This window comes from Oenanthe melanoleuca, chromosome 6, assembly GCF_029582105.1.
Source record: "Oenanthe melanoleuca isolate GR-GAL-2019-014 chromosome 6, OMel1.0, whole genome shotgun sequence".
Taxonomy (NCBI): Eukaryota; Metazoa; Chordata; class Aves; order Passeriformes; family Muscicapidae; genus Oenanthe; species Oenanthe melanoleuca.
In genome coordinates this window covers 14,953,119-14,979,437 of record NC_079340.1, presented here as the reverse complement: position 1 = coordinate 14,979,437, position 26,319 = coordinate 14,953,119, and the positions used below count along the sequence as shown (strand labels likewise).

General features: G+C 40.9%; 1 protein-coding gene across 7 annotated transcripts in view; it reads right to left on the bottom strand.

Moving 5' to 3' along the window:
* The window catches only part of NDST2 (N-deacetylase and N-sulfotransferase 2), a 128,367-nt gene that overhangs the window by 29,399 nt on the left and 72,649 nt on the right, over positions 1-26,319 (bottom strand). For 4 of the 7 annotated variants that reach the window (XM_056495014.1, XM_056495009.1, XM_056495015.1 and 1 more), the window contains one exon: positions 21,383-21,442. The gene's annotated coding sequence lies outside the window, so the exon portion shown is untranslated. Of the gene's footprint in view, positions 1-21,382; positions 21,525-21,900; positions 21,979-22,225; positions 22,314-26,319 lie in introns of those variants that run through there. The other 3 variants (XM_056495016.1, XM_056495017.1, XM_056495010.1) reach the window with 3 other exon arrangements.

Sequence of the window (26,319 nt, the reverse complement as noted above, 5' to 3'; positions counted from 1 at the left end):
AACACAGCAAGCCACACAGCAAAAGAATTAGTAGAAAGCTGAAGAGAATGAATGCTGCTTATATTTCACATATTGGGGGGAAAAAACATATTGTGGAAACTACAGCCACATTGCAATGAAATTGCCATGTTCATTTTTGGGCTATGGCCATGTGTTTCAGCTAACATCCACTGCCAGTTGAATCCTGCCATGAGAGACTGCCTAAGGAATACAAAATTCAGATCAAAGACACAGAAACACTAATGGTGCCCATGCTGCTCTGACAGACAGGGCTGCAGCCTCCAGCCAGCTCTATGTTTTGCTTGGGCAAGTCCCCACGCAGGGAAAAGCCTCCCAGTACAGACCTGTGCTGAGCCAGAAAGCTGCCAGCTGGCCAGCAGGCTTGAAATGTTCCAGTCTGATATAAGAGGAGACCTGTGTGGTGAAGTAATAATTATTTTAATTATTTTATCATCAGCCCTAGACAGGTATGTAACTTCACACCTTCTGCAAGAGCAACAAACTGCTGTCCATGCTGTACAGATCTGCATCACTCCTCTCATCCCAGACTGCTGGAAACCCAACTGCAGCTGTGAATTTACCCTTGTGCCAGAGCAGTGATGTCTGAAGACAATATGAAGACGGAGATCTTGGATATGCCAGCTCCAGCCCAGCTTCAACAAGGGCTGCACAGAGATCCCATGACTCTTGCAAGGTTCTTGGTGTTTGGATACATGATGGATACCTTTGTTTGCTGCAGATCTTGGTTCTCTTGCTCTTTTATATTACATAAAAAAAAAAAAAAAAAACCAATAGGTTTATTCCTTCTCATGCCAGTGTTAGAGGCATGGCCCAGCATTGCCTGTTAGCAACATAAACCAATCCTTTCTCCTGAAAACAAAAAGGTCCTCCTCATATGAACTTCCAGGAAATCTGGTTTTCAGCTTCCTGCCTTCTTCCCATCATAATACACTCACTGCTTAGGGTCATTACAACTGCCTGACTCATTTTCTAAAGCAAGGGAATTTCAGAGTTTTACACCAAGGTATTCCCTCATGTTAAATGTCAGAAGCACGAGCCTCAACAAGTTTTATAGCCTCAGCATAGGACAAATTTGGGAAGGGAAAACAGTTTGTTATCTTGTATTTTCAGCCTGCTTAAAGAGTGGATCTGCAAATAAGGAACCTGAAGAATTGTTAAAAAAGCAAACAAATAACATTTTAGCCCTCAGCAGTTACTGATGCTGCTTGATAAAAATTATACATAGCTTGGCAGCTGCACACCTCTGCTGAAATGTAAAGGAAAGACTACAGGTATCATAGCAGTGGAAGTGCTCACACGAGCCAGAGCTTTCCAGCAGCTGAGGGGATGTAACTGCTCTGAGGATGCACAGGTCTCTGTAATGCAACAGCTCACAGGAGAGGAAGGAGACACTTTCTTCAGAGATAACTGAAGAGACATACCCATTGCTTCATTTCATGTGGTACTGAGCTTTTAAAATCTGGGGATCAGGCCAACACAAGAACAGCAGTTTCATTCTGGCCATACCTCTCCTTTTGTTCTGTGCCTTTCCTAACACACAGCTGTGCCTGCTCTGACCCTAACCCTTTTCCCACACCAGGGAAAACGAGACAGCAGCTCCTCTCTGCACATAGAGCTGTCGAACAGAGAGGCAGAGCCAGAGCAGCCTCGAGCCTTGCAACACAAAGGCAGTCCAAGCTGTTTTACCATCGCCCCCCAGGTGGAAAGTGAGTTCTTCAGTCACCCCAAAGGAGGGAACACAGCATCTTCAGCCTCTTTCATCAGGAATCAACACGCACACTATTGTGGCAGAACATCTCCAGCTCAGCTGTGGGAACAGGAAATAGATGCAGTTCCTTCCGCATTAGATATGGACAAGAATCTCATTTCCATTCTCTCATGCTCCCTGCTTATCACAGTTCAGATCAACTATTCTGCTGCAGAAAGAAAAACGTTTTCTCTGGTGATTTCTCCTAAGTAACTTAATCAAGTGGGGAAATACAGCCAAACAGTGGCAAAACCAAGAAAATTCAGTGTCAGTCAGAGTTGAAGTGTCTTAATATAAAATGTGTGTTACAAAAGTTTATCTGGAATTGTTAGGAAAGTGGCCTTACCATTCTTCCTATGAGAATTTAGAAAATTTCACCTTAATTAACAAGATCTATATTCAGCAAGATCTTCTATATTCAGTTGCTTCCTCTTTCACATAACACATAGGACATCATCTTTTACAATCAGTTTTATCTAGGAATATATGACAGTAGGGAACAGGTTTAACACCATTACACTGAATGTTTGTCCAAACTGACACCAGAAGAAAACTGTAAGTATGCTCTACCAAATCTTAAAAGCTCAACAAAGCTCTCGAGCTCACCTCTCCAGTCTATCTGCACTAAAATTTAGGGTCAGAATATGCTAGGCTTATAAAAGAACATGTTCCCCAGCTGTGTACAGCAGCTCCCTCCTACCTGCCCTTCAACTGAGATGTTCTACTCACAAGACCTCCACCCAGTGTAATGTTCATGGTGTATCTCCCAGCCTTTGCAGTATCTAATTATCCAGTTCTCTATCATCTTGGTGTGGTTGAAATAAATAAGTCTCCTGGACTCAGAAAACAAAATATCCACATTTTTGCTGGCTTGACTATTGCAAGACTTATTGCAATCTTTTAACACAGCAAAACAAGGAGAGAGAGAGAGGGGCAAAAGTGATATAAGCAGGCTATGAATCTGGCCAGTCAAAAAGAAGTAAAAACAAGCAATGGGAAGAAAAGTAAAATGAGTGGAAAAACCACAAATTCAGGTCTTTGGAGACAGCTGGGTGAGACCTGGTTTGGAGGCCTGGTTTTTACAAGACAGGAGCAAACCCAAAGTACTCTAATGCCCTTTCCAAGCCTTCACAGCCATCTGTGCAATGAAAAGCATCATTTGCTTTTTCACAAGCCAGAAATAGATCTCAGTGGGGGCACTGCACCCACCAACAGCCTCTGAATGCCCTGAGCAGCCTCCACCTCCTGAGCTGTGAGCTGCACTGAGCTCACAAACACAAGTATGTTCTGCCTTGCTGACCTGACTGACCATTGTGCACTCACCTGATGACTGAATCCAGGCTGAACCTGGTACCTGCACTGCCTGCCTCTGTGCTTGTGCTGCTGCTGAGGATGCTGCCTGTGCCAGAGGTGGATGGAGGTCCCTCCCTACACAGCGGGGTGAGGCAGCTCCAGCCATGCAGTCCTCATGGCCTTGATGGACCCCATAGCAGCTCCACACACTGCTACTTTTCCACAGACAAAGGATGTGTAAGTGACAGGAGGACAGAGACTGCTAGAGAAAAAGGGTGATAGAAAGTTGTGACTATTGTTAGACTTCGCTGTCTTCATGTGGGTGGAATTATTTAATTTTCTCTCAAACCATCTGTGTTTGCAATTGTTACAAAATCCCAGGCAGCATGCATTGATTTCCACACCTTACACTATGCCATGCTTGCTACACAGACAACAGTAATTTCAACCCTGTACCTTCTGTTTCCCCTTGTTTCTAAATAATCAACTCACAGAAATGAAACTCCTTTGAAAAGACATGCATCTCAAATATATTAATTTTAAACTCTACTGTAATTACTTGCCACTAGTTTTTAGTCTTTCTCCCATTTTCTATACTTAATTACTAGAGTGGGTGCTATATTCTTACATTTTTAATTAGTCTACCGTTTACGAGTAGGATTTTTTCTGCTATAAAGCACTGCACCTTTAAAATATTCATTCATGCAGAATTAAGTCCAGGACTTCATTAACATCCTAATTAAGAGTACCCAGGACAACTCAGGAAAAAAGCTGCCATATTTGCAATCAAATCTATCCTCTAATAAAACTGAAGTTTTGTCAGGAAAACTCAAGAGTTTTCAGCAAAATATAGATCTCTGTTTTGGACTGCAGCTGAAGTAAAACTGATCTGGGTATTGAAAACTGCAAGGTGCCCAATAACAGGTTTTGGAGATTGATTCTGCTATCTTTGGGACTATTGCTCCAGATTTACAGGTAGTAGTAAAATGCCTAATGAAATGCAATCAATTACTGAAAGCTGGACTAATTTTTTATTATTAGCATGGAAACTGTCCATGTGTTAAAGCACAAAATTTTTTTCCGTGAAGAAATTTAATATTAAATTCACTTACAGCTTCTGATAATGAAAAACATGCTTAACCTTCAAGTCAAAATAATGGAGTTAATCTGTACCATTTTGCAAGCTTTTCTAGGTATTTACAGGATAAAACAATTATGAGACTCTTTCTGTTTCACATGTAGCAGTAAGAGAAAAGGACAAATGATATCAGAAACAAGACTTAAGAAAAAAGCATTCAGAATACTGTTGATTATGAAACTTAGTCTATCTAACACAACATAATTGTTTTCAGGGGTTCTTTGGCTTTCTTAATAAATCTTCAGTTTAGTTCAAATAAGTGAACTGAAAACAGGAAATCTCAATAATTTTTTTAAAAAATCAGTGATCCAATTGCCTTATCTCAGTTGGAATAGAAAGAAGAGAATTGCCAGAAAAGCAAAATTCTCTCCAAGTAGAAATATGCATCTGCCTGTCTGGTGAAGTCTTCAGTAGAACAGAGAGCACAGTTCTTTTGGTCTAGGCTGGTACAGGGTATTCAGTCTGTAAAATGCATTGCACAAAATGCAGTAACTTGATCTCCCACTTGCATACAACAACATAATCACTTACCAACACGTATTTCTACTAATATGGTGGGCCTTGTGCTTGTTCTTGTGGAAAGACTTGTTCCACAAAGAAAGAAACACAAAATGGTTTAGAACCAGTAAGCAGCCCCATGTAGTGCCTGCCCCTGTGAGCTTGCCCCTGCTAGGGAACAACAGCCATGGCAGCACAGTTAGCACTGTAGTGTGCAATAACAGGGGTGCTGCTGAGCACCACCAGATCTGCCCACAGCCCTGGGCTCTCTACATTCATTTATGCAGGTTGATCAACACAGCTGAACTTTGCCTGTACAGTTAGCTGATGGCACTTGCTGTAATACAGACATTGATTTTCCACAATCTAGCAACTACTTTAAGATAAAATGTGGCTGCTCTTTAACAGCATACAGAAAACAGTGAACTATGTGAAAAAATTCTGAACTCAAAATGAGAAGGGGAATTTATCACACTAATCATTACATGAAGGTCTAATGCAAATAGTGCTCAACAAAACAGTGGCAAATACACTCCTTTATCTTTCCATACATACTATCTCACATTAAGAAATATGACCCAGAACAGCAGATTTTATAAAAAGGGAAAACTACAGAAGAGAGACAATTAGTCAAGTAAACAAGTTGGGAAGGATTGCTGGAAGAAATGGGTTCACAAGAGCAGAGAAAGGGAGGGAGGATTTGGCAGCAGAGACTGGGAGACTGTTCCAGGAATAGGAGGCAGCATGAAACAAAATGCAAAGCAGAGAGTAGGAGGAAGAGATAAATCGAGGAGTACACAGCAAGTCAGAGGGAGTAAGAGAAAATGACAGCTCACATTGCTTAAGGAGGCAGAAATGTAGTGCCTAAAGACAGAATTTTCCTAGGATGTTAGGTCTAGCTTCCCTACATTTAAAAAACATAGGTTCTCTAATAAGCAAAAAAAGCATGGTCTAAAAGGCTTAGCAACTCATCTTCAAAGACGAATTCCACCAGGAACAGGCCAGCATGCTCACACCTTATGTATTTAACGCTGACAGAGGAGGGCTCAAACAGTCTGGACCTCTGAAATTCACAATGTCAGGCAATATTCCAGACACACTGCAACATGATTGCATCCATATCCAGGCTAAAGGCACTACTGGTTTGGTTGTAAAAATCTAACAATGCTTGCTGCACTCACTGCATTCATCCCTTTCCTTTGCCCAGAGCAAAGTGTTCTGGAGCAATAGAAGGCAAGAGCTACATTTAGGCAGTAAAGTTGCCTCAACTACATTCCTACAGCGCTTTCTGCCCTTTCAATTGTCAACTGTGTCCCACACACAGACAAAAGTGGTATTAGCTAGCTGACAGTTTAGATTAGCTAGAATCAAAGAGTATCAAAGAATAATCCCAAGAAACGTTATAAATGCTGAAATTTCATCATTAATGTTGAAATCCCAAATTCAAATGTGCTAACTGATCTCACAAGTAACAGATACTTTATAGTTTTCAGATCACACTGTATCTTGTTCACAGATGTGATGGGAGAGAAAGGACTGCATTTAGCATTCAAGTAATTCAAACTAGACTTTGCAGCAACATTGTAACTAAATAATTAATGCTTTCTCATAGCCTCGGATTAGATTAACACTATACTTCTAGACACAATGTTTTCCCCTCCTTTTCCTGCAGTGCTACAAATGAGAGAGCAAATGATCCCAACTCTGAAGTTTCCTACCTTCATCATTGCAGGCAAAACACCAGAATGAAATAATTTTTAGCTAGACAGCAACTTTGAAGAGCTATGTTACTAAAAATATATAATGATAAACATATTCTAAAATTCTAGACATTAATTTTAGAAGCTAAATACAGAATTTAATTTTAACTCTAATGATTTGGTCTACTTAACTCTCACATAATTAATTTGGTAGCTGAAATATAATGATTACAGATTTTTGGGAAGATGCTGTTTTCTTATACAACAAAGAAATGAAGCCTGCAAAATTCAGTCTTCATTATGAATCTGGGTTAGTATTTCTGCAGTAATTTGAAATGCTTTGACTTTGTCCCCACTCTCCCATGAAGTGCTAAGTGACTTGCAGAATATCAGTGATTGCAAGTGTTAACAGAAAGCACATTCAGAGGACCTGCTGACATCTTGGTACCTATAGCAAGAATCCTGCCCCAGTGGTTTCATGTTTATTTTTGCTGTATTCCCCACTGCCTGCCTGTATTTTTCCAACCAATTTAGTTGACATGACCAGGCAGCATTGTGAGGCAGCTGCCTGCCACTGGATTCAACCCAGCCTCCTCTGCTTGCCAGCTGCTGGCTCTGCTGCCTGACCTCCCTCTCAGCTCAGAGGGGCATGGACAAGTGTGCAAATTCAGCAGTGTTGCCTCACCCCAGCCAAGAGAGCAGACCTGAACATCATTCTCTTCCTCAGCACACAAGGTGGCAGTTTGACAGATGCACTGGTCATTTCAGCATCAGGAAGCCCAGGGACACAGCCCTTGGTTTCCAGCCCTGGTGTCCCTGTGCTCAGTCTGGGCAGCAGTGCCACAGCGTGTGTGTAAGGGTTACCAAGTTTCCTGTTACCCTCACTCAGCTCCTCCAGAGTTCAGACAGGGTGACTGAGTGTTTTCTAACTTATTCCTGCACACATAAACTGAGGACCCAATTCTGTCCTCTCACCCAAATGCCAGTTTCCCAAAGCATTCAGAGAGGATGACTTCACAGATGAGCTAGGCGGGGATTCTGTGTTCAGGAGCTACCAGAGTAACCTCAGTGCTCTGTTTGGTTTCCATCTTTCTGTTCCTGCAGGGTTAGAAGAACAAAAGGACAAGCAGCATTACCACAGGAGATGAGACAGGGTGGGACATTAAAATCTTAAACTTCTTTGTGCACTGGTCTGCAAGCAGCAGAAATGGGTTCAAAGCATCTTTGAGACAGCAAGAATTCTTCATGTACTCTCTGGGAGGGAGCCAGACATCATCCTAAAAGCTAGGGAATTCAAGGGTAAGGCTGACTTCAGTCCTTTACTCCACTTTATCTTGATATGGTTACACATTTCCGGAACTCCATCCGGAAAATGGGAATCACATTACACAAAGATGCTGAGGATCAATGCCTCTACAGCACTTTGTGAATGTATCAGAATGAACTGGTATCCTGGTGTTACCTGGGTAAAACACAAACTTCGAAAAAGTGACAAGGGTGGGATTGCCACCACTTGCTGTTCTGCTACAAACACTCGAGAACCAGATCTGAGACAGACAAAGACAAAAATTCTCCATCAGTTCTCAATTAGCAGAAGGACTGTAACTCAGCTTGGTTTGCTGACAACATAAAGGCTACTTCATGGAAGAGGTGAAATTTCTCTTCCCCTCCACTGCATTTTCCAGGCTCTCATATATTTCTCTTCCTTCACTGCTGCTATATGCATCGAAACGGGAATCGCACTCATTCAACAAGAGCCACCTCGGAGGTTAAACTACTGGCAGTGACATTTAATTTATTGAAAAGGGGGAAGACAGAGAGTTTATTTTAGGTCAAACTGCTTATATGAAGAATCACCTCGGACTCAGCAAATGCTAAGAATACAAATAAAGAGGAGATATATGAGTCCTTTATTTTTATGGGGGAGTTCCACCACCCTCCACAATGCTAAACAGGGTAGTACACCAACTGATGTAACATCTACAGGCTGAATCAATGACACAAATGCTTCCACCTCAGAAGTAACACCTTATCTTCTACTCCCTGCTCCTTATAGAAATATAAACTAAACAATCTATCAGTGGGAGACACTGGAGGTTTGTGTTATGTGCTCTCCCACATTCCCCATCTCTCACCCAGGGAACACCATCTGGCCTTTACACAAATATATTCTGCATTTGAATTTTCAGTATAAAAATTATTTACTTATGCTGAAATGAAGCACACAATATAGAGTGGCCACTAAGCACCACAAAAAGGCTGAAAAGCTCCTGAAGCAGGCACACTAAAGCAGAGAGAGGTATACTTCTCCATTTGAGGTTTTTTTCAGTTCCAAAAAGAGGGTCTCTGCATAATCTCAGCTCATATAAGGGATATGAAAAGGCAAGACTATACTATGTTCATATGATACCTAACTTTATAGCCTTTTATTTGGAAGAAGGCATCACATTGACTGAAAGCAGCTTTTCAAATAGCAAGCTACAAAACCAAATTCCTTTGAGGAATATTTTGCATTAAAAATGGCTTTATACTTGAAGTGAAATATTCCAGCACCAGCCATATTCTGAGAACAATGTGTGCTGCCTCTCCACAAGCCCCTGGGCTGGGCTTGCTGACTCTATAGAGAGTTTGTTATTGCCCTAAGGGAGCATTAGATACTGAAGAGCTCAGTTTTCCTTTCACTTCATGCCTGGGCTCATCATAATGTGTGCAAGCAGGCTTAGTCTGCAGACTTGCCTTCTTTACATCTTCGCCCTCCTATTTTCCAGCAACCTAACAACATTTTTTACAAATGAGCACTATCAATTGTATCTTTTGAAACAAGGTTATTGAAACCATCACCATCTTTAGAGTGTTGCAGAGAATAAGACAGAGTTCCCAGCTTTCAAACACAATTGAATGCTTTTACTGAACCAGGTGACTCCATCATGAAGCATCAGAAAACAGGCACCCCACAGAGTGATAACTACTCTAATACCTGCTCCTGTCCAGCTCTGGCTGGAGTGGCACTTTACCCTGCTGGAAGAAAAACTCAGCAAGGTCCCGGCATGTGAAAGGAGATACAACAACAGGGACATGTCTATATATACCCAAGTGGTAACACCAGGCTGTAGAGGGGCCATGGAATGAGAACTTAACTGTGCCTTGAAGCAAAAGGCTTCTGCACTCCTGAAACATCTCTGCCACACTGCAGCATTTTACTTTGCCTAACATGGTTCTTCCACAGTGAAGCACAACAGCAGGGTTAACAACTTCCTGTTAGATTTCATCTAAGGTGAACAGTTAATATAGCATTTCAAATGTTTATATTGGAAGATCATTTGTATTGTTTAGCAATTTCCTTCAAATCATAAAAGCTGAAAAGCCACATGGGACTATGTGGCTGACAATTCCAGCAGTGAAGTAAGATCCAAGATTTCTGGAGTTAGCAGAAAGCCACCCTTCAACAGGATTCTTTGGCTCTCTTTTGGTTTAGCACTCCTATCAAAATATACCTTTTCTTTCTATCTTTGGGATTCTTGAACTGGATGGCTTACAGAAAGGTCACATCCTAAAACAATATGGAAAAAAATTCACTTCTATTTTCACTAACCTGAAACATATGACATCACTTAAACAGAGATCATCACCCTTCCTGATCCTTTATGAGCTGAATTTGGGGAGTGAGGTGGAAGGGTAGAGAAGGTAATTGAAAACTGTGTCTCCTCTTCCACACAGCCATATTTCACAAGGCAGGTTATAGATAGCAAGAGCTACATCTACACTGCTGCTTACAATGCATGTTAACTACCTAACTTATATTTGTTACTTTAAGATGAAAAACCAAAACCCTTTAAGAAAAGAAGCCTTGTAAAAAGTCTCAAATCTATGCTCCAGGCCATGCTCTTGCTTTCTACATCTGCAGTGTCTGGCCAAATTTCAGAAGCATCTGTATTAGCAACATGAACATGACTGGTTAATAAAAGAATATTTACAAAGACTCAAATCCTGTTTAATGTGCCTTGACCAGGAGAAGGGCATCTACAGGTCAGCTCGAGGATCAAGAAGTTTCTTAATGACCAGAAAAACCCTCAACATTCCGAGTGATTCTTTTTTCCCAAGAAGCTAAAAAAAAGGAAATCAAACACACTGTTAACCAAAGGATCATCATTTACTAGTCTGTGGTGAAAGGAAAAAGAATATCTATAAAATCATCTTGCTAAATATTAACTAAGCAGAGCTAGCTTTGCTCTTGAGATGCAAACGAGAATTTAGATTGCTGTGTGACAAAACACTAGCAACTGTGGTTTAGGTCTCAGGAAACATATAAGGCATCACCTGATTTTTAAAATGTTCTCTGTAATGGCTCTGATCTTCACAGTAATTTCATTAATTACCAATATTGCTGATATCTCTTCATCTACCAGTCTGGTACCCAAGACATGAAGTGCCAATGATGGTTCAAAGAGGATCTATTTATGGTGTATCATGAGCAGAGTCTAGGCAAAGGCATGTGTAGCTACAACCACCTCCCGTGTGCTCAAATGCATTAATGAGCCACCACTTCATTACAGGCCAGATTTCATCCTCCTCCAGCACATTTCAGAACCTGAATTTAACCCAGCAGCAAGGTTATATACAGAGACATTCTGTAGGGAGGGAAAAGGAGAGCAGGAGGAGGCAAGAGAGAAGGAACTAACAAAAAGCTTAATGAGCAAAGAACTATAGCAAGCATATCAGTATGAGACACAAGCCCTGCCAACTCCACTTAGTGCAACGCCTAATACAGTCACTGAATAGCAGCTCCTCCATCCTTCCCTCAGAGCATTGTCCTTGCAGATAATGACTGCTTAACAAGCAGTCAAACAGCAAGGCATGGAAGAAAACACTGTTTTCTTGTAACAACCTAGGTAGCACTTAGACAAGGAATAGTGAATCCAGGCACAAATATTCAAATTCCTACCTTTAAAAGTGAAATCCTTATATGCAGTTACTCTATCCAAAGGGGTCAGACAGTCAGCAACCCAAGGAAAGGCAAGGAGCCAAAATGGAAAGCAAGAAAGCCTGAGAGCTAGTCTTCACAAAAATCATACAGTGAGCTGGCCTTTCTGGAGAAGGGCAGCTGGGCTGCACAGTTGGTAGATGGATAAACCATTAGTAGCAGTGGCTGCCTTCCCTTCACTCAGTGTTGCCAAAATCTCTTCATGTCATTTTGTGAACCTAAGGAGGCTGTAATTTTAAGCAGAGGCAAGTGGAAAAATGTAAATAAATTCATGCTATTAAAAAGAGCACATTAATGCAGAGCATAAGCACCATTAAAGAGTAGCTGCTACACCATACTGCAACTACAGGTAGGTGGTGGGCAAAGCACAGTCCCACATAAACAGTCCAAAAGCAGAGCTCCCTTCCCCCAGAAACTATCTTGCCTTGCAGCTCCTCTCTGAAAGCTTCCATGTCACACCCTGAAATCTCAGGAACAATGAGAGGAAAGTCAGGAAGATGGTGTGCAAAGGAAAGCACACTCCAGTGCTCAGCTTATCCTGGCACACGGCAGATTCGGGACGCTCCAGGGTGGGAACAGCTCCATTCCTTGCTCCTCTTACACACAGTGCATCTAATCACGGTAGGGCAGAGTGCTGAACTCCATTTGCACGGCAGACAATGGGATCTGGCAGCAGTTCAAAGGCATTTACAGCAAAGTGACTGAACAAGCTCTCTGCTGGCGCAAGCAGCCGAGGATGCAGAGCGCCCCACTTCCCTCCTTTGCACACTCAGGCTGCAAAGGCAGGTGCTGCACCATGGGCAGCCAGCTCTCCTTTTGTTCCAGGGACATGAGGATCAAGGAGGAAACCGAAAAGGTACCAGCACCAAGAACAGCACCTAAACCCACATCAGTAAGGTAGAGAGAGGTGGGGAACGAGTGGGGGAAGAGGAGGGAGAGAAGAGAGAGGCTGGCAGGCAAAGGGAGAGCAAGCAGGCAGGCAAAGGGGGAGAGGAAAAAGGGAGCCCATGGCAGCCTGCCTGGCACCCTGACAGCCTGCTGCCAGAGTTCATCTTCTGACGCTGTCACGGGTTTATGGATGCCTCTAGACTGACAAGCTGACAAGATGAGGGAAACTACACTCAGAAAATGTATTCAGCAGCAGTAAATTGCTTCTCTTGCCCTAATGTGGTTTGCAGCTTCACTCAGGGAACTGATCTCATTTGGGGCGGTGCAGGGAGCAAATCAACTATGTATATTCAGACACTATTATTGGAATCTGGAGACTGGAATAAATCTACAGAGGGACAAAGAAAAATCACTTTCTTGTGCGCCACTAATAAAAAATTAACATGTTAAAAGAACAAATACATAAATCTCGGATTATACTGGGTCCCTATGTAAGCATTTTTGGTAGCAATGCTTGGGGGGTGGGGCAGGAGCTAAGCTCCTGAAAGCCTGGCAGAAGAGGGGCTCTCTACTTCAAAACCAAACAGAAAACAGTGTTGTAGAGAAGCAGAGACAGCCAGGAACGAGGCACTTCTGACCACAGCAGCATACCCTGATCTTCAAAGACACAATGCCCCAGGTATGCTCAAAGTTGTATCCTTTCCCAGTCAAGGTTTGGGAGTAGAGGGATTTCAGCCAAGATGACACACTAGCACACATCTCTAGAGGAGTTCTTTTAACAGGAGCTGACAGTGCACAGCAAACACTTCTGTAGCAAGGCAGGGAGCGCTTAATGCGCTGGGAATGTTCCAGCGTATTAGAGAGCACTCTGGGAGAGGCATGAATCTCACTGATTCATCAGGTGCCATCTCTGTTATAAAGTGAAAAAACCACCTCCTTAAAATTTTATTCTGACAATACCAAACTAAAAACTAAAATCAGAAAGGGTCAAGTAACAGGCTCTTCGGTTTACCTACTATGATTTAACCTGCTTTTGTAGACTGTCCAACTCTAAGGTCTGCCTCAAAGGTATTTCCTACTGTCTCATTGCTTTGACAGGACAGAAAAAAATCCCTGTAAGCTACAATAGAAAATGTTTTAAAATGTTCATTAAGAGTAAATTACTTTCCTTTAGAATTAACAATAAAACTCATTATGAGTAGGGACACAATTATGTATTATTTCTGTTCTATAACAGCACAACTTGCTCAGTGTTTTTTATTCCTAGAAGATATATTACAAAAACATTACATTACTTTATATTACAAAAAGAGCATAAATTCTTCATTCATTTATTTAATATGAAAACTGAAAAAAGCACGGAAATCTTTCAGAAAGAAAAGCACACAGACACAAAGATATTTATTGCTAAGCAGCGAATAATAGACGAGATGCTGAGGGATAAGGATTACACACATAAAACTAGAGCTGCTGTCCTAATCAATCAGTGAAAGTTAAATGGAAGTTGAGCACCTTTGAAAAATGTTTCCACATCTAAGAGAGGAGACAATTCTCTATTTTGCCTCATTAAAAAAAAATCGTCTCACATACATGCCACGCTACAGTGCAGTACTGCAAATCTGCAAGCCTCTTTGTGAAGCAGATGGATGTTGCTGACAAAAAATTTCATAGAATCGTAACCCAAAACCATTACATTTTTTAGCTTCCAGCTCCCATCTATGCCAGTAAACAAACCCTTTCCATTCAAGCTGCAGTATGCAAACAGCAGATGTTGGAAATCACTTGATACTCCACTAATCAGAAAGACAACAGAAAATTCTGACTCCACACAACAAAGAACCAATTTTTAGAATAACCATGATTTTCATTATGGGTTTCCACCATACACTTAATATATCTTGCTCCAGTCTCCAGTGTTTCATAGAGATTCAGGCTTACTGGACACTTGCTGGTAAACTTTTCAAATCTATTAATTTAGAAAATACTAGAAAGAAGAATTACTACTGCTCCATATGTATGAAGACAATTAACTTTTGCTCACTGCCGAAAGTCACAACTTCAGTATTTCTCTCAAAGGCTAGATTTCCTCTTCTTCATCCTCCTTAACCAAACCCCCTGCCCTTTCCCATGCCCCACCAACTCTCACAACTATTCCACAGTGTCCTCCAGATCAAAAGCAAGCAGAGGAATAATTTAGCCCAACTGATGTTAAGCACCATTTAGAGGCAAGTACATTAACTATCTCCTCATGCTAGCAGGTAGTTATGGTGAGATTTCAGTGGCATTTCTCTAAACAGTTCAATCCTAATTATCCTGCCATAACACAATAATAATGTAGCTCTGCACAGCATCAGTTTGTGGTGATTGTTTCCAAAGAGCCCTGGAAATAAAGGGGCATAATGATGGATACTGCTACCAGTTAACAGTCTCTACTTCTGCTCAATTTAGGGACAGCTTCCCAGTCATTGGGATAACCCCTTAGGTCTTTCAATAACATGCCCTGTGCTGGCTGTGATATACAACAAGGCCTATCTGACACTAGTGCATGAGCTTTATATTTGCTGCTCAATGGATTTTAATCACATAGTGACAGCAGAGGCACAACTGCAGAATTATACACCACCAGTGCAGAGGGTCTCCACCAGAATCGGCAGACTATTTCTGAGGGGTCCAGGAAAAGGTTACCAAGAAAACCAAGCCAATCCTCAGAAGTTTTAATTCACTGTAAAGGTGTCAGTATTTTTATTAGGTAATTTTTTTTTAGATCTGTGAATTAAAACAGATTTCAAAAGTAATTTCTGTGAGGGTAATGCCCAGAAAAATGAAAACAAACTCAAAATATCTAGTCATGATTCAGACAAGCATCTCTCTTTTCTCAATGGCTGATATCGTGCCTGCTGCAGTATTTCTTCAGCCAGTATCTTCCTCTACTTCTAATACCCATAATCTGGAAAATGCATGCAAAAATCAAAACCAACAACTCAGAAAAAGAAAGGTGTCTTTTAGAGGCCCCACACCTTAAGAAAGAATCATGGTCTTTACAAAAACGTGAACAGTATTTGCACTATCTCCTCCTCACCAGGGCCGTACTCTGTAAGGGCATGATTTCTAAGATGTTGGTAAGACCCAAACCTCTTGCTGTGTTTTGTATCAGTAGTATATGATACCAAGGTAAATATGTTTCAACTAAGTGTCCTTTGTTTGTAAATAACCCAATCTTGAAACATTAAATTAAAAAATAGCAAAATCCCACTGTCCAAGCAAATCTGCTAACAGACATATACTGAAATTCTAACTTCATAAAGCAAGACACTTGATAATCCTCTCTGATGTCTCTCATTTATTGAGCTATACTGCAATGTTCACTTGAATTTTCATGAAGACTCTGAATAACTGAATAAAACATATTTCTAATTCCTTGCCATGCCGAAAGGACATGTTTTTCTGTTATGTGTTTTTCAAAATACCTCAGATATATTATGCTTTTTACACTGATTACACTTGAGAAACAGTCAAGGCCGAAATGGTTCTGGCTACCAAGACACAGGAACATATGTGCTTGTTCAGTTTACATTATTTGAAATTTTTTTTTTGTGATCAAGCCTTATTTGTAAGTCATCACTGCACAACAGCATTGATAGTGCTATCCAGGAACAATTCTTAACCTCCAAACAGAAACACATAACAAATCCAGAATGGTTTATGGTAATGTGCCAAATCAGAATTACTCACCCAAGTACTTCAGTCTCACATATACATCCCCCCATCCCCAATCTACCCTGTCCACAGATCTCATTCCCCAGGGTGCTCTCCACCATCTCACTAAATCAATTTATCCTATTTACAGCTGGAGACAACACACAGGATATAATGTAGCAGTCCCATAAATCTTGAAATTCTCACCAAAGCTAGCGAAGACCAAACATATTTGTGGGTAAATTTCCTTGAAAAAAATACCAGTAAAGATAGATTAATATTGAGATGCTTAAATACTGCACTTAAAAAAAGTTTATTTCTTTTGAGTTCCTCCATCCTTCCTCACCCAAATACAGTATATATATCACCTTAGCTCTTTTCAGGAACATACTTAGGCACAACTCAGATTTTCTAAACAGAATATATATCACCTTAACTCTTTTAAAAAAGATACTTGGGCACAACTCTGATTTTCTAGGGATCATCAAGGGAGAAGGCAAAACTTCTCATGCACTTCAGCAACTGTGGAAGGGACAGGAGATTCAAGGATGCATTTAACACAGCCAATATCTGCTTGTTAACAGCAGAACAGTTTCCTCTCCTGAATTTCCTCTTTAACTAAGGATACTAGAGATCCACCCCAAAGGACAGGGACTACAGTTAAACCCAACAGAGGCTTATTGTCTTAACAAGCCATTTGAACATTGCCAGAATGGAGGCTGGGATTGGGCTGAGAAAGGAGATCGACTCTGCAGACTTGGGTAGGCAGAATCTCTTCAGCTTCAATCAACTCATTTTATTTGCCCATATTTTGGTAAATTTCTAGCTGGCTTGAATATTCACATGGCCACTAGTGAAATCTACCCTACCTGAAATTCAAAGACAGCAATGTCATGTTATCCTTTTTTTTTTTTGGTCCCGGCACTGAAATAGAAAACAAGAGTGGTTCTCAAAAAGGTCCTTCTTGCCACTCTGGTTGTAGCTGATGTTGGAATGAAGAGGGGAAACAATGCAAAGCAAAACAAACAAACAAACAAACAAACAAACAAACAAACAAACAAACAAACAGTAAAAGGTTTGTATCCTAAAAACACACCTCTGTCTCTGACAGCAGGAGACAAGTGAACCACTATCCACCCCATTTGGGATGAAGTGCCTATCCAGGGGGACAACAATTTCTGAAGCCAGAAGAAACATGTGAGTGAAAACCCTTTTCTTTCTCTTCAGTGAAACACAGGCTGTTATCGGTACCAGCTCTATCACTAAAATTCATGAGAGATGGCAGCACAGGCAGCAAGCAGCCTTTCATCCATGGAGGAACTGAAGGTGTCAGTGCCTGAGGGCACCATCAGCCTCTGGTGACATGGACTGTGCTCAAGTGGACTTTCCATGCATCCCCTCTGCACCCTGATTTAAAGGTTGGGCTGGCCCCCTGCTCTTTGCCAAACTTTGCCACAGGTTTATCTCTCTGCAGCTCTGCCCTGGTTTCACCTCCTGGATTGACTTAGGCTGTAGGGAGCTCTTCTTCTGGAAAGATCCCTCATGTATATGGTGTAGCTTATACCCAGCTCTGTCTTTGGCCCTGTCTCCTGGCTGGCCTTTGGACCCACACTGCTGCTTTGTCTCCAGCCCTGTCTTAAACTCCTGGATGGAACCTCATTGCTCCATTCTGCCTGGGAGTGTCAACAAACCCTGTCACCAGGACCCAGCTCTGCCTGCCATGCTCAGACCCTGTGAACTGTGCCCATCAGAGCTGGCACTCTGCACTGGGGTCACCCTTGCCTTCGGACTTGCCTCTGCTTCCTGCTCTTGCTGTACCCTCACAAGAGGCTGGTGCATAGTGGCTACAGGAACAGATTTAAAAATCAATGGGATATTCATCTCTTGTAACTGTCAGCTGTACAGGTCTTTTCTGGGAAGCCCTCCAAGTTGTCCATAATCAAAACCTAAGTTGATTTCTGAAGCCTTTAAGCATAGCCTTCAGACAGACCTTGGCAGTTTGGTGTGGGCCTTGGACCAACAACTTTAATATAGATATAGGAAATATAATCTTAGAGACTAACAGAGTTTTGAATATATTAATGAATCATTTTGTAGAAGAAGGTGAAAGAAAGGAAGAATATGCATCTGCATTTATAGAAGAAAACCTAACCATAATGTGCTGATTTCATCTTCCATGTTAAGGGAGGGGAAAAGCTCTTCATGTATTGAACACAGCATTCCCCAACCATGGTATTCATTTAAAATGCATGATGAATGGGGTGAAAAGGGTCAGAGCAAAGCCATTCAATTGACAAATAGATGATACATCCAGAAGGGAGGAACATGCCCCCACAAAGCAATCTAAGTCATGCCCTTCTGCTTTGTAATTAATTTTTTTGTCTCTGTTCAGCTGTGCTCACATTTCTTATCTCACAGATCTTCAAAGCCCACTTGGGGACAAAGTATGCTTACATGGAGGAAAGGATACTGAGGTTAGTGGGTGCTGCTATGCAGATTGCTGTTTTTTACAATTCATAGTGCCTACAATTTCAGATAGTTAATTCATTTTTGTATTCAACTTTAATACTTAACAGGCTCATCTTCAGCAACAGCCAATCCTTAAAAATGACAAACTGTAACTGGCAAAAATCCACCATGAATGTGCCAGTTCTCAAACTTCAGACCAATAAGCTAATTAAAATGTTTAAAGCCAAATCCTGTCCAAGCACTAAAACTCATTCCCATTGTCTAAATGCAACACAATGTAATAAAGAGACACCATTTGATAATACTAGGTCAATTCCATAAGTTTCAGAGGAACTGGTTTACTGTAACCTGCTCCAGACATGGAGATGAAGAACTGGTGACTGCAAAGGAACACCTGGCAGACAAATCCTTATTAGAACCAACTAACTAAGCAGACACAGTTAGGAACCAGAAAAAGTGAAAATTTAACAGAAGAGAAAAGAAGTTATTTGCCCCTCTATTTCTGCTACAACTGAACAGAGCTGAGATAGCTCAAAGGAAAATAAAGAATTTTGGGAAAACAAAGATTTTTTGAAAAGTAAGCTACAAGGACTTCGTAATTTAACTGTGGGATATTGCTGGCATAGGCAAGAAACATTAAGACATTAGTTTTAAGAAATAAGTACATATTGCTAAGGATGAACTAATTATGTATTAGCACAAGGAAAGCCTAAATTCCACTGTTAAATTAATAATAATAACATAAATTTCCAGTAACTCTGCTTTCATGTAGAGTGAAATGGATTCTGCATAGAGTACCTGGCTGTATATTCTAACTGCATGGACCCCTTTCCATCTCCTATAATTTCTACATTTTTGCTTTCTTTCCCCATTTTCTACCCTTTGTGTCAATGAAATCAGTGGCAATTGCAGTAGTAATTTACTGTGGCTGTAGTTGAAATAAAACATTGCTCTCCCTTTGCTCTTCTAATCATGATGTCACATTGACACTAGTAGAACACATGAAGCTTTCCATTAATATTTTGATTCTTTCACTTACTATAAAATATCTATCAATTTCACACGTGAAAATGACACCAAATGTCTCTGGAAGTACACCACAATTCAAGCTGAATAGGATGCTAATGTGGTCACTACACTCATTCTACTAATTAATTCTTTTTAAAAATCTGAGTTTGCAGAATTAGCTGCAGCTTCTTTTACCACTTTACTCTTCACAGGAATGTACTGCAAGTATAAAAATGTGTATCACAAATTTCTTTTTGTTCCTTTACTAGTCTCTCTGCAAATGTCACCTGATAAAAAGTTTACAGGAGACAAGATTTAGTATTCCAATCACACTGGAACGAACTATGATAACATGGCCACATCAGCTTCATAGGTTATACCTCTCCTCCAAAACCCTTTTATCTAACCAAGGCCTAAGGAGTCTTGTCTATGTGTCTCTAGAAAACTCAGGGTTAGGGTTAAGGTTGTGAAAAAGCACAAAGCTGCAGCGTGAGTGCTGCCAAAAGAAAGCATGAGCTGCACGGAAATCAGCCCTAGAAGAAATCTTTCATTTGGGCAACAGTGTCAGAGCCTTTGCAGGAAAATTAGGGTAAAGTTCAGCTTCTGGTTGACAAACAAAGGAATTTAGCACTGTAGCATGTGTAGGGCTCAAAGAGCCCAAAGTCCTTCTTTCAGCATTTCCACCTTTCCTCACCATCTCAGCTACTGTATACTGAACCAGCACTAAGCATCAGCTCCTGCAATCTCCTTCCAATAAACCCAGGCTATTTGCCCAAGTCATGAGCTGCTCCATCCTCCCTTCTCTGCCCCTGATTTTCTGCACACTTGAAGCTGTAGTGGTCTATTTATATGAAGCAATCTGAGAAATCCAAACAGCACTCTTTAAGGCATGAAAAAGCATTTCAACCAGATTTCTTCAGCACACATACAGAACTAAATAATCTCTGTTCTTTCAAAGAAAAAAAAACTAAGAACCTTTCACTGGACCACATCATCCCTCTTTCCACTACACTGATTGTATGAACTTCCACTCCTAAGACAGGATTAACATTTTTGTAATATATTAGCACCTGAAAATTAGAAATATCACAGGAGGCTGAATCTCTGCAAGTTTTCCATCATACATCTTGGCAGAATGGTAGTTTTTGGTTTGGTTTTTTTTTTTTTTTTTTTTTTTTTGCTAAATTATAGCTATATTCAAACATATATACTAAATAAACTCCACAAGAATAACCTTCCCTCACTATTCAACCAGACAGAAACGAGGGGGGCAAAAAAGTAGGACTCCTTTTCTTCAGCACAGAATTTTGACCAATCCAGTATTTCTATTTTTAATTTTTAATTACATTTATGATATTTCCTGTGGGTAAAAGTCATGAATACAGTCCCAGTATACTGGGAGCAACATAAATAGTTATTCCCAAAGGCATCCTACAGCTGTTATGCACAGGTCAGAGATTCTGTGAAATGCAAAATCTGAAACTTTGAAAGCTTTTTTAGCCCACATCCTTCCCATTTCTTTTCAAAGGCAGAGTTAATGGATAATGAACAACATTGACCTAAATTTTGCCCAGAAGGTATAGAAGTAGTAACTCCATATAAAAAAAGTAATATTTAGCAGTAAGCAACCACCCAGTCCTTTCACAGTATTGCAGTCCCAGAACTGCATCAGAAATTCCTTCCTGATCCAAATTAACTCATCTGCCATTTTATGCTGACAACCCTACAACTGAAGACCAGAGACATGAAATTGTTGCCTCTGCAAGTCTTTATAGAGGGATGAAGGAGGAGTGCAACTTCACACTGCAGTAAAAAAGTCTAGTTTCCTCCTCCTCACACCCTGCCTCTTTTCTGACATGAGACTGCTCAGAAGGACTTGAGGTCTTCCCCTCACCAAATCTGGATATGTCAGCCCATAAAAATGCAAAAGATTGTGCACCTACCTTTGATCACAGTCTGGTGAAGGAAAATACTCATCAGTTGCTTCACTCAGGAACAAGGTTCTGTTTTAAAATAAATAAAGAAGAGACAAAACAAGACTTAGAAGAATGTTTCCTTCTCTCTCTTCACCAGTGTTAGCCTCCAGCAGTGTTGGTAAACATTTACTTAGCAGGAGCACCTTCGCTCTGCACAGCCAAGGTAATGATTACACTGCACTGAACAGGCATGAGGACACACCGAGGCCATGCCAGCAGCCCTGGTGGCAATGACCAGACAGGGCTGCACGGCAGCAAGCTCAACTGTGCAAGAGTGGGGAAAAATCAGAAAAATCCCCCAGTTAACAAACCAGGAACCTGGATTCAGAACCACAGAGGAAAAAGAAAGTTCACAAAACAAACAAATTCAGTATGAGCTGAGAGAACTGGAAATGCCAGCATCAATCCAAATGGGATTTCTCACACCTGTTCATTAATTATTGTTGTCTTTGAAACAGCCAACAAAGCAAACTATAAGATGTTACCTTCTTTTGGCTTGGCCACAAGACAATCATTTCAGTAGAACTTCAACGGTGTGACAAAGTCTGTGTAGTCTATGTCCCAAAGCCTTTACAATTAAGAATACTGTGAAACAAAAACAAACCACCCCCAAGGAGGCAGTCACACCCTCCTCCACGCCCCTGCCTGGCCGGGGATCACAGGCACGGAGGCGCTTTGTGAAGCCGAGCAGGAGCCGCGTGTGCACACACTGAGACAGGCACAGAGCAGCTCGCTGGGAGAGAGTCTCAGCAGCCACCAGCACCCCGAGCGAGGGAGGGCACACACTACACTGCTGTAATTTTACTGTACCTGTTGGACAGCCTCTGAAATCAGCTCTTTCACATCAGTCGTGCCACACATATGCAGGTGCCTCTGTAACCCTCCAGCTCACACAGACCCTGATTCAGCAAAAAGTCTGACCTTTGAGTTTCCAATAATCTTTAATACCTCTACAGCCAATTACTAAACAAGAACCACATTTGCTCTGCCTGTAAATATAATGAAGCACACCCAGCTCTCTGCCTCTGCCTTCCTCACATAATTACAACAGCAAAAGTTTCTCCTTTTCCTGGTTAGATAAAGAGCAGTTTAGTAAAAAAAGCACCTATCCTTCTGCAGGACACAATTTTTCTCTTTTCTTTTGATCCGTAAATCTTCTTTCACTAAACAGTTTGAGAAGGCAGAATAAGAAGCCCTGCATGCCTGGCCTCTGCAGATCCCAAAACACCAGGGTAAACACCAGAACAGCCACATGCAACCACAAAACAACTAAACTACAGGAGATGTGAATGTTGGATTTCACTGTAAAAATAACAGACAACTAAAGACATTTTTTTTCACAGAATAATCCAGTGAGAGTCATTAAGAAAAACAGTCAAACTAGGAAGTTAATTGTTAGCAGAATTTATAAAATTCTACCCTCATGGTAATCAGAAAGACCCACACAAGCAGATACACTGACATCCAACTACTAGCACTTAAAAGAGGTTTCCCATGGGGGTTGGCTCTCCATTTCACTGCAAAAATATCTTGCAGTCTCTGATGTAAACTATTACCAAAGTGCTGAATTGGAACAAGATAAAGTGTCACTCTGATCTAGCTGGTTTTGCTTTCCAGAATACAGCAAACTTGAAAAAACCCAAAAGGATTAGCAGATAGCAAATGCAGGGGAGACAGAGAAGAACACAAGCTTCAAATAATTTTGTCTTCAGCTTTTAAAAATGTAATGTACTCCTCCTTACAGAAACTCAGAAAACTGTTACAGCAACGAGGTAAAGAAACTGCTCTTTGTAACAACACAGTTTTACCACTAAGGCATGTCAAAACAGATGTAACAAGAAAAAATGCAACAGAGGCTGATAAGAAAGGGGCAGAATTTAATGCCAGCTGAATGGGGTAACAGGGAATTTAAACTGAATGCAATAATTGATAAGTTGCCAGTGATTAAACACAAAGAACAGAGCAATATTATCAACCAGATAGAAAAAAATCTATCAGGAGAATGAGATTGGAATTGGCCAAATCTGATTTCACTACATGATTTATTTGTAAACAGAACCCCAAGTTCAAGGAGTGGTTTAAAGCAACATGAAATGGGTGACACTGTTGTCATTTCCACAGAAAGCCAAGTGAGATGGCAAAAAATGTACCTAACAATTTCCCATCTCCCTCCTCCATACATACTCTTGTGCCTATGTTGTCCCTGAGAAGCAAACAGATTTGTATGTTTGCAAAGCCCTAAGCACAAAGTGTATTACCACCATTATCAACAGCTGCTTAATACCAGCTCCCAAATGCTCAACAGAAGAGGCAACCCCACATTTCATCTCTAGGCATCAAAGCATTTACTAATGGAAACGAAACTCTGCCTAGCACACAATTAAGTGATTTTGGAAGGATGTCATTAACTCTAGAAGCATCGTATCTTTTCCCATGTTTGCATTTACTTGCAAATTTACCAGCCATAAGAGTGGAGTGGGAAAGCTCAGGAGCTTGTGTCCCAGCCAGGCAAGCTCCTGCAGGAGCTGCTGCTGCTAGTCAGGGTGTGCACTGTACAGAGACTCAATAAGCAGGGACATTGGTATTCCTGACAGTTTTATTTCTTCAAACAGCAGTCACACTGAAAGCTTAACTTTACTTTTTACTCCAGAATAAAGGCCAAATCTCAGTATAACAGATGCTGTCTGGAAATCCCAGGACACGTATGAGAGCACGTGTGTAGTCCCCTTCATCATTACAAGATAAAACAGCTTTCAGGAAAATCAGAAGGGTGCTTGGTATTTTTAAACATAAAAACCTTAATATTTACACCAAATGTAACAGGGTTCTCTTAGTCAGAAGAATATTATTCACACAGGAGCCCAACCAGGCAGAACTACTTTCCCATAAAGATCTTATCCTCAGTCTGGGCAAACAGTCCAAGTCACACTTGACAGACAACAGTTCTACCCTGTATGTCTCTTTAGTAATTACACCAAAGAAACATGACTGTCCTTAGTTTAAAACTATTAATCATTTTAAAAGCCAAAATCAGAAGCACAATGAAAATATATAATGATAAAGCACATAGGGAAAAGAGAATATTGCTTGATATAGTTAAAATATGCAAATATTTACAGAAATATGAGAACAGAAAGAAATATAGAAAAATATAGAAATAGAGAAAAAAATAGTAGGAAACAGAATAGAAAGCCCTGCTTACCAAATGGTGGAAATTTTATTTAATTTCTGGAAAAAAAAAAAAAAGAATTCAGAATAAAAAACCACGGCCACGTGCGGTTTGCATTTCTTCAACAAATACTTTATGAGAATTGTGCAGTTTTACAGTCCAAAGTTGCACAAAGATGAGCAAAGACAAGGTTGGCTTTCTAGTGGTATACGAAGTAAGTGTGAAGGACTGCAGCAATCAAACTGGGAAAAAGGAAAATATACATAGAGAAGGAGAAGAAGAAAGACAAAGCTATCTGGGGATGAGTGAAACCAAGGAACAATTATCAGAAAATGTTACTGTCAGAAACTCCAAATACTCAAGGAAAAAGAACCATGCAGAAAACTGCATTCACTGCCAGAATCTCCAAACAAGTGAAAGAAATGGAAACTAGGCAGCAAGCAAATACTTGAAATAGTTAATTAAGGACACTGGACATGAAAACACATGAATACATTTACCTTAACATATTTATTTGAGACTACACCTGAAATACTGCATCCAACTCTGGAATACCCAGCACAGGAATACCCACAGGTCAATGTCCTGTGGAGCAAGCCCAAAAGGTGGAGGACAACCAAGATGATTAGAGGGATTAAGCACTTTGCTGTGAGGAAAAACTAAGAGAATTGGGATTGTTCAGCCTGGAAAAGAGAAGACTTTGGGGTGACCTAATTGTGTCCTTCCAGTACCTGAAGGTAGTCTATAAGAAACATGGAGAGAGACTACTTGTACGTGTAGTGACAAGGGGGAATGGCTTCAAACTGAGAGTAGGTTTAGATCACATAGTAGGAAGAAATTCTTTACTGTGAGAGTGGTGAGGCATTGGAACAGGTTGCTCGGAGAAGCTGGGGACATCCCATCCTTGGAAGTCTTCAAGGCCAAGTTGGATGGGGCCCTGAGAAACCTGGTCTAGTGGAAAGAGTCCCTGTCCACGGCAGAGAGGGTTGAATGAGATGATCTTTGAGGTCCCTTCCATTCTGTGATTCCATGATAGTTCCTTTATTACTCATTCACATACATCCAGCAGAATTGGTTTAGGAAGGGAAATGTTTTGAGATGCATTGAAGCTCTCAAGGTAACTTGTATTTTTCATAAAAGAAAGCAGTCTAATTTTCAAAGTCCTAGAACTGATCTCTTAAATTCCTCCTCTCCCTCTTGTATGACGGGTTGTCTTCAACATAATTCATCAGCAAGTTTTCCACAGAAGAAAAAGGCAGAACCATCTGATGAAGGAGAAGCATCAATGCCACAGCACCCAGCCTGCCAGAGCTCAAGAAGGGTCTGGCTAACATTCTCAGGCCCCATGGTGCGATTGTTGGAGCTCTCCTGCGCAGGTCCAGGAGCTGGACTTTCATTATACTTGTGGGTCCCTTCCAGCTCAGAATACTCTAAGGTTTTATGATCACTTTGATAATGTAAAGCAAGCAGCTTAGTACAGTTCATCATTCATCCCATGTGTTACTTCAGCTCTTGCATGTCCTCATGGGGCATTGCCTTGCCTGTACACAAAGGAAAGGATTCCTCCCTATAAGCCTATTCATGGCATGAAGGGCAGGTGGCCAGGCTCTGCCATCAGCATGACTGTTTGCTTGCAACCGTGCTGCTCTGAAATGCCCATGACCCTGACTGTTTCAGCAGTCTGATTTTCAGAAAGGCCAATGCAGGCAGCGGAATGTTAAAAAAGTGATGCTGT